The 11,340-nt window shown below is 44.8% G+C and overlaps 1 long non-coding RNA gene across 1 annotated transcript in view; it reads left to right on the forward strand.

Annotated features, from left to right (window-relative positions):
* LOC311198069 overlaps nt 1-4,146 on the forward strand; it is an 81,765-nt gene extending 77,619 nt beyond the window's left edge. The window contains exon 7 of the long non-coding RNA XR_014617679.1: nt 4,024-4,146. This is a non-coding gene — a long non-coding RNA (uncharacterized lncRNA). The remainder of the gene's footprint in view (nt 1-4,023) is intronic.
* Nucleotides 4,147-11,340: the final 7,194 nt, after the last annotated feature.

Raw genomic sequence — 11,340 nt, forward strand, 5'->3', positions numbered from 1 at the left:
AGGTTTTTGTGGGTCTTCTGTGCTCATCTGCCCTGTCCAAAACCTGACTGCTCTCCTACAGTCAAACAAACCCTGTATCTAGTGAGCTGTGTGTGTTCTTCCAGGTCCCTCCTTGCGCTCTCACTTCAGCAAAGTTGTTTTTCTTGAGCTTGGCTTGTTTGTAAAGTGAAGCCTCATCTGGAGCCAGGGTGAAAGTTTTAAAACCCAATAGTTTTCATGCTGCTGCTTCAGAAAGTTCCATTCACTTGGGATGAGTTGTTCTGAAGGAATATTTTCTTTCCTGTTTATTTTTCCTGACAGAGCTTCTGCTTCCCTCATTCCCTGTCACATTAAACCATTTATGCACAAAGTCAGCAGTTTGGGTTTGCCCTTGTGACTGACTTTACTGGAACCAGTTGCTTATTCCTATCATGATTCTGCCAGCAAGTGCCTCGGCGAAAGAGATTACAAACGACCCACTGCAGCTACTACATTTCAGTGCAGAGCTGTAAGTGAAATCACATCCTCATTTTAGGTTAATGATCTGATATATGAATGCTGAAAGCTCCCTTTGAGTTTCATCTTGTGCAGTGTTGCAGAGCAAGGTGTGAGACTGAAGGAGACCACCCCCTTTCCAGCTTTGTGGTCGTGTGTCTTTCCAGAGGCTGATGAGGGCGGTGGCATCACAGAACAGAAACACAAGCCACAGCCACCGGGGTGAGAGTGGCAAATCTTGAAATCCAACCAACTCATGCTGGAGGCCGTCTCTTTTTCTTCCAGCACTAACTTTCATAGACTGCAAAGAAACTTCCATTCCTTACTTCAAGTGGTGTTTGAAGCAGCCTCCAAATACTCATCTCATTTCACTTCCACAGCACTAGAAATAACACGAACACAAGGCTTCCTTCTTCACAATATGTTTCTTTTCTAGACCACCATAGCCAATTGTCTCTTCCATCGATTATCTCATAATACTCAAGCAAAGAATTACTCATGGGACTATCTCCTTTTTTTTTTTTTTTGTCTTGAAAGCAGTCCCTCTAACTCCACAGCATGGAAACCAAATGGAAAAGTAATCTATGCAAATTACATGTACTTTTCTCTTTGAATCATGTTCCCTCCACTCATGGTAATGAGTCACTTGGCATCAAGTGGACTGTTACTATGAATGGAGAGAACACATCAGGGTTCTACTTCTCAAGAATTATTTCCACTTGCTGAACGTCCTTTAGGCCTGGAGACACAAGGGGTGAGAGTCTGCTGTCAGCCCCTCTGTGCTTGAGGGACTGTTGTTACTCAGGTTTTCACTGGTACAGCAGTGGAGAATTGGTCCCAGGCTCTTGCTAATCTTTGATGCTGAGGATGATGGCTCGTGGGTAGTCATCAAAGCTGCCTCTCGTGGTTCCTGAATACCGGCCACATGACCTTTTTCCTGTAGCAATACTGAGACTAAACCGAGAACTGACCTCAGTGAAGTGAGTCCCATCCCATATGCAGTGTCTGAGAAGTTGACTGCTCAAAATGCAGCGTGTCTGGCTGAGGGTCTGATTCCTGTTGAGTCAGCTGCCATCTCAAAACTGGTCCTGGTTGTATCTCAGCATTGAAAGAAAGCAACCTAAATCAAATTAGCACTCTGGAAAATTTTATTTTCTTGTATTTTTTCCAAAGTAATGATTAACCCAGTGACCAGATGGTGAGGTCTGGTGCTTAGACCAAAACCATGGGTGTCAGAGAGCTCTGATTTTGTACTCCCAGCTCCTTAAGCACTACAGCAAAAGAAACCCCCATGGGAATGACGTGTTATGTTTCCTCTGACCTTACATAGGCTTTCATTGCTTTTTCTTCACTAGAATACATAATTCTTATTTATTTATTGTAATGGAAACAGACAACTGACACTGAAGTATTATGACACCACTGATTGATAGTCAGATGACAAGCTGCAATGTCACTTTCTTAAGAGAATAGCTATCCTGAATTACAAGGGTAGTGAATTGAAACACATCCTTTAGAAAGATGCCTAATCTCATTTTTAAAGCTCCGGGTGATGGTGAGCCCCCTATCTTGTCATGTAAGGTCTTTAATTGCCCTTCCTGCTAGGAGAGTGCATCTTATTTCAAGGTTTGGGGTTTTGTTAGGGTTTTTTTTAATCTAATGCATTGACTTGCTGCGTGACCTTGGATGAGAAGGGATGGCTCAGTTGTTTAAGGCTAAATTGATCTTGGAATTTATGTAGTAATACACTCATTCTGGAGTGCCTCCAGGGTTGCTTTAAATGGGTGAACCCTGGATGGAGTTTCAGGCTCAGTTCTTATTTTTTGTGTGTGCTTTGCGGGTGTTGCTTTGCAGTATCATTAGCCCGGGGGTTAAATTTTGTGAAGCAGGTTGCCTGGGCTCAGTCTGTGCAATGGCACATAAGACACTCGATCAGGCCCATGTCTCCTCTCTGTGGAGGCATTGCTTCCTGACCTTTAATGAGCAGAAACCTCTCTGTGCTTTTGAAGATGTGATGTAGTGGTGTAAGCGAGCCTGTAAACACCAAAGCCAATAAATGCTGCAGTTATGGTTTCACCAAAGCTGCATTCTGGTTAGAATACCCAACAAGAAGCGACAGCCCAGGTGAACAGTCACACATCTGTCAGAGTAGCATTTAACTAATTAGGAGATAAATGACAATGCCATTAAAAGTGTATTGAGACCAGTGAAAAAAGTTCCAGTGTTGATAGAAATCACACAGAATAACAGTCACTGAAACAGCTTGTCAGGTCTGTGGTGTTTTCAGTGTGTTACTTAACATGGGGGAGCCCCTAAGCTTTAAAGAAGCATCTCTCTACCCTGATCTAGACAAATTACCTTTGTGCCTTGATCTAAACAAACTCTGATCTCTCCACTGCCATTGAACTCACCTTGTCTGAAACCTAATCTGACTACTTTATTCTACCTCTGTACTGGGAATTCACTCTATCATTAGCATTTCAATCTATTTAATTCACTGAGGGTCGCTAAGCAATGTAACCGAATCCATGCTAAGCTACCACTGGCAATTTAGCTGTCAGATAGTCTCACCTTCTATTTTTAGTCACACTCAAATTCCTTGCTTAAGGGGGTGCACACTGAATTTCTGGATTAGCTTCCTCCTGACCCCTCCATTGTATCACTGTCAGTCATGTTTAAGTTAGACTCCTATTTACATTGTTCTATTATTCTAATTACAGCCTGTCAAAGGCATGGACAGTGTTCTTGGACACTTTATCTACAAGCCAGTAACTCTGGGATTAAGCCCTTGCATTTAGAGCTGCAAGTAGCCCATATTGCTGCAGTGAAGAAAGTCTTTGCTAAACACCTTTATTTAATTATTTAAATTACAGGGTTAAACCCTCCAAACTCCTGGGCTGTAATGCTTTGGGCTGGGTGGTCAGTCTCACCTTTCAGCTCTTCATGAGGCACTCCACAGTGCCAGATGCTTGTGCTTGGGCAGGGCAGGAAGAGCATTGCCAAGGGCTGTACTTTCAGAGGCAGGGGTTTAGGATGAGGCGAGCAGCTGGACTGTTTCTTTTCTGAAGGATTGCTTCTAGCAGCCGTGTGCCCTGGCCTTCCCACTTCTTTTCTCTTGCCAGGTTCCACTGCATCTTATTTTCATATTTATCATCTCCTGCCACACCACTCTCCCCAGGCTCTACTCACCTTCTTAGCAAGTGTGGATGCTGTAGCGTGTGTTTAGTTTTGAACCAGCTTATGGCTCTTCTTAGGTGCATTCAGGGCAGGAAGCAATTTGTTCTTGTTAACAAAGCTGTGTACGCATGCACACTCTGCCCGTGGTACCCACAGTCTGGATGCTTGTTAAGCCAGCTGTAGCTCTGTATTCAAGTCATTTTGAAGTGTAATTCAAAAATTAGGCAGAGTATGGTAGAGCACATATGTGTATATAGGCAGGAAGCAGGGCTTTTGGGTTTTTTTTTTAAAACAGGCAGAACAGGCAATTGTCTTGTAAAAATGAATCTGTAAACTCACTAAATTATGTTTCTGTTGTGCTTTGGTGATCAGATTTCTTTTTCACCTTCTCCAATGTATGCTTGGTGCAAACTTCTGAGGTCAACAGATTCAGCTGTATGGGAAAGTGAGAGAGCTTTCAGAGGGAATGCAGGAGAGTGCTGGCATATGACAGGGTATTTGACTACAAGGTCAGAGATATGGCTTCACTAGCTCTACTGCTGATCTGCCCTGTGATTTTGTGCAGTCACTTCTCTTACCTTCCTCAGGCTTCAGCTACCACTCAGCCTTCAAATCCTGATGCCATCACCTGTAATGGATGCTCAGTGCAAGTACCAGTGAGCCCCGGTCGGAGCTGGGCCACCCGTGTGAGGCTGAGCAAAGCTGCTTTGGGGGTTGATGCTCAGAGGTGAGTGATACAAGGCTGCTCTGCTTCCTCTGATTCTGGCTCTACCTGCCGCTGAGTAAATGTTTTTCCCGTGCAAGTGCTGTGCAAAGGTGAGTAAAGAGCTGTGGCTGTGCTCTAGTGAGGATCATTGCTGGGGATGAAACCAGAACGTACATCGGGATCCTCAGTAATATCCAATTCAGATTGCTGATGAATACATCCTGACTTTGGGCACATACCTCCTGTTAATACTAATGGCAATGTCACACATGAATGCAGGAGAATATTGCCCATTATTTTTGGTCCCAGAGCCCTGAGCTGAGAGATTCCCTGAGAAAAATGGCCATTTGCTGTATGTTGCAGGCTGCAATTCATTATATACAGTGCGTGGTGACTGTTATTTACCTTACAGAACTGTAATGTGATAAGGAGGCTGTGTAAGCCACTTAATGGTCTGTCTACCTTAAAGAAAATGTGTACCTGATCAGCATCTGATTTATGCCCCTCTCACCCCAGTGCAACTCTGTTGGCTTCAGTGGTGTTATCCTTGATTTATGCTAGTCTTAGTCGGACTTCATGAGTTTATGTACTTTATATGACTCATGTACGTGAGGAAAATGTAGTCTAATAAAATATCTGGCTGTGCACTGTGGCTGCAGGTTCTTTGTGGAACTGTTAACAAGGGTACTACAAAAACCATGTTCTGCTCCTCTGCAGTGCCTATATATTTCAAGGGGTTATATCCCATATCTATAGAGATGTAACTTAATGGTCTCATACTTGACTAATATGCTGCCTTCTCGGCACAGTGGAGTGTTAGAGCTAGGCAGCAGGCACATTAAACCTGTGGGTTGAGAATAAGAATGAGACTGTGGTAATTGGGGCATTTTTATTTTTTTCCTTGGCAGATCAAGTTCCTCGTCTCAAAGCAAAGAACTTTCCACAGATGACATCCCTTCAGTCTGAAAACAACTGTTATCTCAATTGCCTTGCTGCATCAGCACCTACCTTCTGGCTTTGGGGTGGGAAAACAGTCTATGATGTTGATATTGCAGTAACAGCCCACATACAGAGTCTTAGATATGGGACTCCTAGTCCTAAAAAAATGTGTAAGCAGATGAGGATGCTGCTCTCCTGCTGAGTGATACTGTGTTCCTGTTATCAAGGGCTTCTCTGGTGGCCATGGCAGCTTTCATCGCTTGGCTTTGTCTGCCAGGGAAGTGATTGCTCCTCAAGGCTCTGGAGCAGGAGTGTTGCTCTGAGCTCTGGTGAAGCTATTGGAGAGATGTCCATCACCACTGCTGGATTCCAGGTCAGTTCTGGTACGCTTGGTCAGACTTGACACCTCAGGCCACTCTGTAGTTGATCCTTGTTTCCTTCACCTTCTTTTCTTATAAACTTTGCCTGCCTTCATGTAATCTCCTAAGCATGTTTTCATCTAATGAACATGACATGACCTGAGTGTCAGGTGTAAAATACAGAGGGCGGGTGAAGGTGTCAGAGGAAAATCACAAACCCTCTTTGGGATTTGTCCTGTACTCCAGAGACACCATGAGACTTACTTAAGTCCCAGAGAGATGTATCTTGGATATATTCGTAGTCCTAAACCAGTATCCTGGGGTTTTTTTATTTGGAGGTCCTGGTGGACAGCAGGATGACCATGAGCCAGCAATGTGCCCTCATGGCTAAGTAGGCCAATGGCATCCTGGGGTGTATTAGAAGGGAGGTGGTTAGTGGGTCAGAAGGGATCCTTCTCCCTCTCACTCTGCACTGGTGAGACCACACCTGGAATATTGTGTCCAGTTCTGGGCCCCTCAGCTCAAGAAGGACATAGAACTCCTCAAAGGTGTCCAGTGCAGGGCCACCAATGTGATTAAAGGAGTGGAACAACTTCCTTATGAGGAGAGGCTGAGGGAGCTGGGCATCTTTAGCCTGGAGAAGAGAAGACTAGGGTGACCCTATTAATGTTTATAAATATGTAAAGGGCAAGAGTCAGGAGGCTGGAGCCAGGCTCTGCTCAGTGATGACAGTGACAGGACAAGGGGCAGTGGGTGAAGCTGGAGCGCAGGAAGTTCCATGTGAATATAAGGAGGAACATTTTCCTTGTGAGGATGATGGAGCACTGGCACAGACTGCCCAGAGAGGTTGTGGAATCTCTTTCTCTGGAGATATTCTAACCCACCTGGACATGTTCCTGTGTGATTTAGTCTAGGTAATCCTTCTCTGGTGGGGGGGTTGGACTAGATGAGCTTTCAAGGTCTCTTCCCACTCCTAATGTTCTGTGATCCTAGTTTGCATCAGTTTGCTCAACCTTTGCTGAGCAGCGTGGTGGTAAACAGAGGTACTGTTGCAGTATCTCACCAACTGCATTGGCTTCTTCCATGAAAAAAAATATAAAATGAAAGCCACTAAGTTCTTAAACTGGAAAGTGCACCTGTGCTAACATGGTACCACAGCAAGTTGAAGGCTTGCTCTGCCTGTACTTAGCTCTAATTTATGCTTCTGCTCTCGTAAGGGGTCTGCTTGCCCTTGATGCATGTGTGCAAGTCCCATTAACGTTAATAGGAGTTGAACACAAGCATTATCTGACGCCGAATTCCCTAAATGCTGCCTTCAGTTCTAAAGCCAAGATCTGTTCCCTGCCCCTGCTGCTAACCAGCTCCTCACAGCCCTGAGCTGCTCCCCCTCTCTCGCCATGCAGCAGCCAAACAAGGGTTTTGTCAGCGCTGGGGCACAGTCATCATTCCATTAATGTAGGTTGAGGGCTGTGTGCAGGGGTGGCTGGTGGGAGGCATCTGGCTTCCTTGGAAAGGCACCACCTGCGCCAGCACGGGAAGGAGATTCATCAGCAAGAGATGTTTTCTGCTTAGCTAACACTGTAATGAGCTCAAGTCCCTGGGTGGAGAAAAGAGGGGTGACAGGAGGAGATGGGGAGAGGGGAGGGGAACAACTTGTTTCAGGCAACAAATCAGTTGCTAACTCTGATCCAAAGCCATTTGCATAGATGATGTTGGCCCGGGGTGGGTTGGAAATATAAGGCATTCTGTAGACAGCTGCCCAAGGGAATGCTAATTAGCTGGCAGGCAATTAATAATTAATCAGACTTTTGTTCATTGTGAAGACAGTGTTTTCTTTGGCAGCTTCATAATGTTCTGAGTTTGCCTTGCTTTTCTTTTGCAGGCTGATATCATCGTGCTGGAACTGGGTTCTGCAGCGACATGCTTCTCCCTCCCTCTGGCATCCAGCTCGCCCTGTCCACGTGTGCAGCCCAGGCCACGACCTCGGCGCTTGGCTGGGCTCTGACGGCCCATTTAACAGTCAAAGGCTGGAAAGGGAGTTGCTGGTGTGCTATTTTTAACCAGCTGGACATTTAAATAATTCAGACTCAGACACACACACAGTGGTCTGGGCTGTGCCTCAGATTTGAAAGGAGAGAAGAGCATTGTATCACCCCTGGGAGGCTTGCTTGACCTTAACAAGCACGGGTTCCCAGGCTCTTTAACACAAGCACAAAACAAAAGCCAAGCCTCCAGGAGTGAAATCCCTACCCCACTGATGTCAGTTGGGCTCCTGGCTATGACTGTGATGGAGCCTGGATTGTACTCAGCTGCAAGGCATGAACTGGTCTGTATTTCCTGGCTTTCTGATGCTGCAGAGCCTTTTTTTTTTCCATGGCAGCAAAACCCAGTTACAGCGTGAGTAGGATCCAGAATGAGAAATGTCAATACTTCTTGGAAAAATAGGAGTAATTTTAAGAAAGCTCTTTAGAAAACGGAAGCTCTGTGTGTAGTTACTCTCCTTGACTTCAGACTAAGGAAGGAGATGCACAGAAAAACACTTCATCCCTTCTCCACAGCCCAGTCCTGTCCCCATCTGTCCTGTGGAGTGGTTCACAGCTCACTGAAAAGCCATCCCTTTAGGGATGCTTGGGAGAGCATGCAGCCATGCTCTTCCCACCACGTGGACTTCATCTGGAGTTGGTGCTTTCTGAGAAAGCATAGGGCAATGGTTTGCCTCTGAAAGATTTCAGAAGGGCGTTCACAGCTGAAGTTGTGCTGTAGAGCAACTGAGGTGTCATTGTATTGTTGAAGAGCAAAAAACCCAAACAACTCTGGTCACCTGCTCCAAATTCAGGCAACTGGGCATCATCTAATTTTTGCTCAGTAACCAGCTGGAGCTTTTTAAGTTGTTAAGGAGACACATTTCACTGAATATTTTTTCACTCTTAAATGGGGCTAAAATGAGAAGATTTACTACGGTTAAAAATTGATTTGAACATAAATTACCTAGCTTGGTCTGCAGATGCCTTTATGATTGTTCCACTCAAATTTCATGGTATCAGTGTGGAGCTGATAGGAGGTATTGTCCTTGTCTGACAGAGGGGGAGTGCTGGAACGGTTTATAAAAATTCACCTGCCCACGTACCCAGGTCTTTGATCCAGGAACTGTGTGAGACAATGGCTTTCAACTAGTATAAATAAGCCCATTCTTGTGCTTTTGTCCTCTGAGTCTGCTTGCCTTCACCAATGGGTAACGCTTACTGTTTCCAACAGCTCATTGTTTAATTTGGGGCAAACTTGATTTGGGGGGTGTGTGTGGGTTTTCAATTAAATGTACCACATCATGCAGGCAAAGGAAACCCTGTTAAACCCTTGTCTGTTGAAGAAAAGGCACGAACTCAGTCTTTTAGGCATGAGGGAATCCACAGAGGAGCTCAACTCTGAAAGACAAACGCGCAGCAAACCAGGCTTCACTGATTCCCTGTTAATAGGGCTGCTTGTTTCCTTTGATTCCTGTGTGTTAGCTCAGCTGTGTTTTGGGACCGAACAAGATCTTTCCACTAGTTCAATTTCAAACACGTGGTAAATGTCTCTGTGCCTGAAGCACCCGCTGTTCCCGGGTGGTCTCAGTGCAGGGAGCAGGGCCTGCTTCTGCTGCTCATATCAGGCAAGATGTGGCTCCTTGTTCTGGTAGAGGTGTGTCATGGGGAAGCTAATCCATGCAAGGAGGGTGAGGATGTTCTGAATCTCTCATTCTTTCCAGATTTGAGGTTCCCCCTGTGTCTCCATGTCCCACATCATGACAACAGTTGTTAGGGAGGCGTGTGAAGTCTTGTTGCAAGAATGCAGCTTGTGATGATCTTCGGTGGCTTTAATTAATCGTTTGTGGCTGGGGTGACTCAGCTAGATGAGGCTGGCAGCCAGCAGCTGGTCAGGCTAGGCATGCTGAAGGCAGAGGCTTGACAGCAAGAAGAGATAGCATGTGTGAAAAGCACAGCATTTTTTTTAAAGGCCAGCTGCAGCCCATCGAGGTCTGCATACTTCTGAAAGCCCAGCACTGGAACACCAGGAAGGAAAGCGAATTTGGCATCGCTGGTGTGTTGTTCTAGCCAAAAGTGTAGGCAAGTGGGTGGGAAGGCTGGACATCCAGAGTTCATGTTTGCAAATGGAGCTGATAGTGCACTTGAAAAATGTCACCCTGGGGTTACCAAATCCCACTTCTTTTTCTAGAACTGCGTGGTGTCCGTCCTTCATTCTGAGCTGTGAGAGCCCATTCCCCTGGTAGGCGAATGCCCTGCCTGCTGGAGACTGAGTGCAAAGATTGCCTTGTACAGTGCAGAAGTTCAATTTTCAAACAATACAGAATTGGGATGTCTTATCTAATGCTACTGCTGACACTTCCCAGAGTCTGCACAGCAAAATCCACCTGCGTAATGTGGTGAATTTAAATCACCACAGTGGCAAAACTCTCCTGTGCAGAATCTCGTTCTGGACTAAAGTCCTTGAGTAATTATTCTGTAATAAAGTCTCTTATATTTTAGAATAGAGTGTCCATGTGGAGAAGTTATACAGACCCAGCTATAACAGGATAATTATTTTGTTATAGCTATGCCAGTCAATTTCTCAAGGCCTCAGTCACACGGGAAAGTTGAAATGATGTATTTTTTACAGTCACCAGCAATTCTTTATTTTTTAATGCCCATTAGTTCTTGACTAATGCTGAATGATAGTGGAAATTCTCTGGGACAAAACCAGCTCTCTCAATTTCCTTGTGGTTATCAAAGGAATTTGGATCTATCCTGTTAAAGCTAATATGTAATTAATTGCAGGTGATTGGGGGTTTATAGCTGAATTGACTGGGAATTAGGAAGTCACTGTTTACTAAAGTCAACTGCAATAGCTGAAATACAAATTTGTAGAGAAGGTCCTTATTTATGTGTTTAGAATCTTCAAGATTTTTAAGGACTACACACTAAACCAGAAGAGGATACAGAATTCCCTTTGTCCCACACAGCATTGGAAGTTTGATCTTTCAATACAGGACTAAGTTTAACAATTTCAGGGATGTCTGAAATAGTTTAGTTCAGAAGTTGTTGCACGATGTATGTGCTATTCTTAATTTCAGTAGAAATAGTATGTTGTGGTTTAGCCCTCACCCATAACTCACCACCACACAATTGCCTTCTCGCTCCTCCTGCCAGTGAGATGGGGGAGAGAATAGAAAAAAACTGTGGGTTGAGATAGAAGTTTAATAGGATCACAAAGGAAGAGGATGATAATGATAATAGTACAAGTGATGCACAAATGCATTTGAGATAAAACCAACCTGATGCCCAGTCTATTTCTGAGTAGTGATCTCACCTCCCAGCTGGCTTCCCCAGTTCAGTCTGGAGCATGAGGTTCATGGCAAGGAATATATCTTTGGCCAGGCAGTGTCAGCCATCTCTTCCAGCTGCTTCTGCCTGGGAAGCTGGAAAGTCCCGGACTTGGTGTAGACACTGGACCTATCTAGCAACAACTGAAACCATCAGTGTGTAATCAGCATTATGCTCATCCAAAACATCTATACACCTACTAGAAAGAAAATTAACTTTATCCCAGCTGAAACCAGGACATCATAGTACTTTAGGGTAAAACTGCACCTGTAAAGGGCAATAGCATATATGAGATTTCTATAGAGATAAGCCTGAGCTAACTTAAGTC

Source organism: Gallinula chloropus (genome assembly GCF_964237585.1).
Source record: "Gallinula chloropus genome assembly, chromosome: 17".
NCBI classification, from domain to species: Eukaryota; Metazoa; Chordata; class Aves; order Gruiformes; family Rallidae; genus Gallinula; species Gallinula chloropus.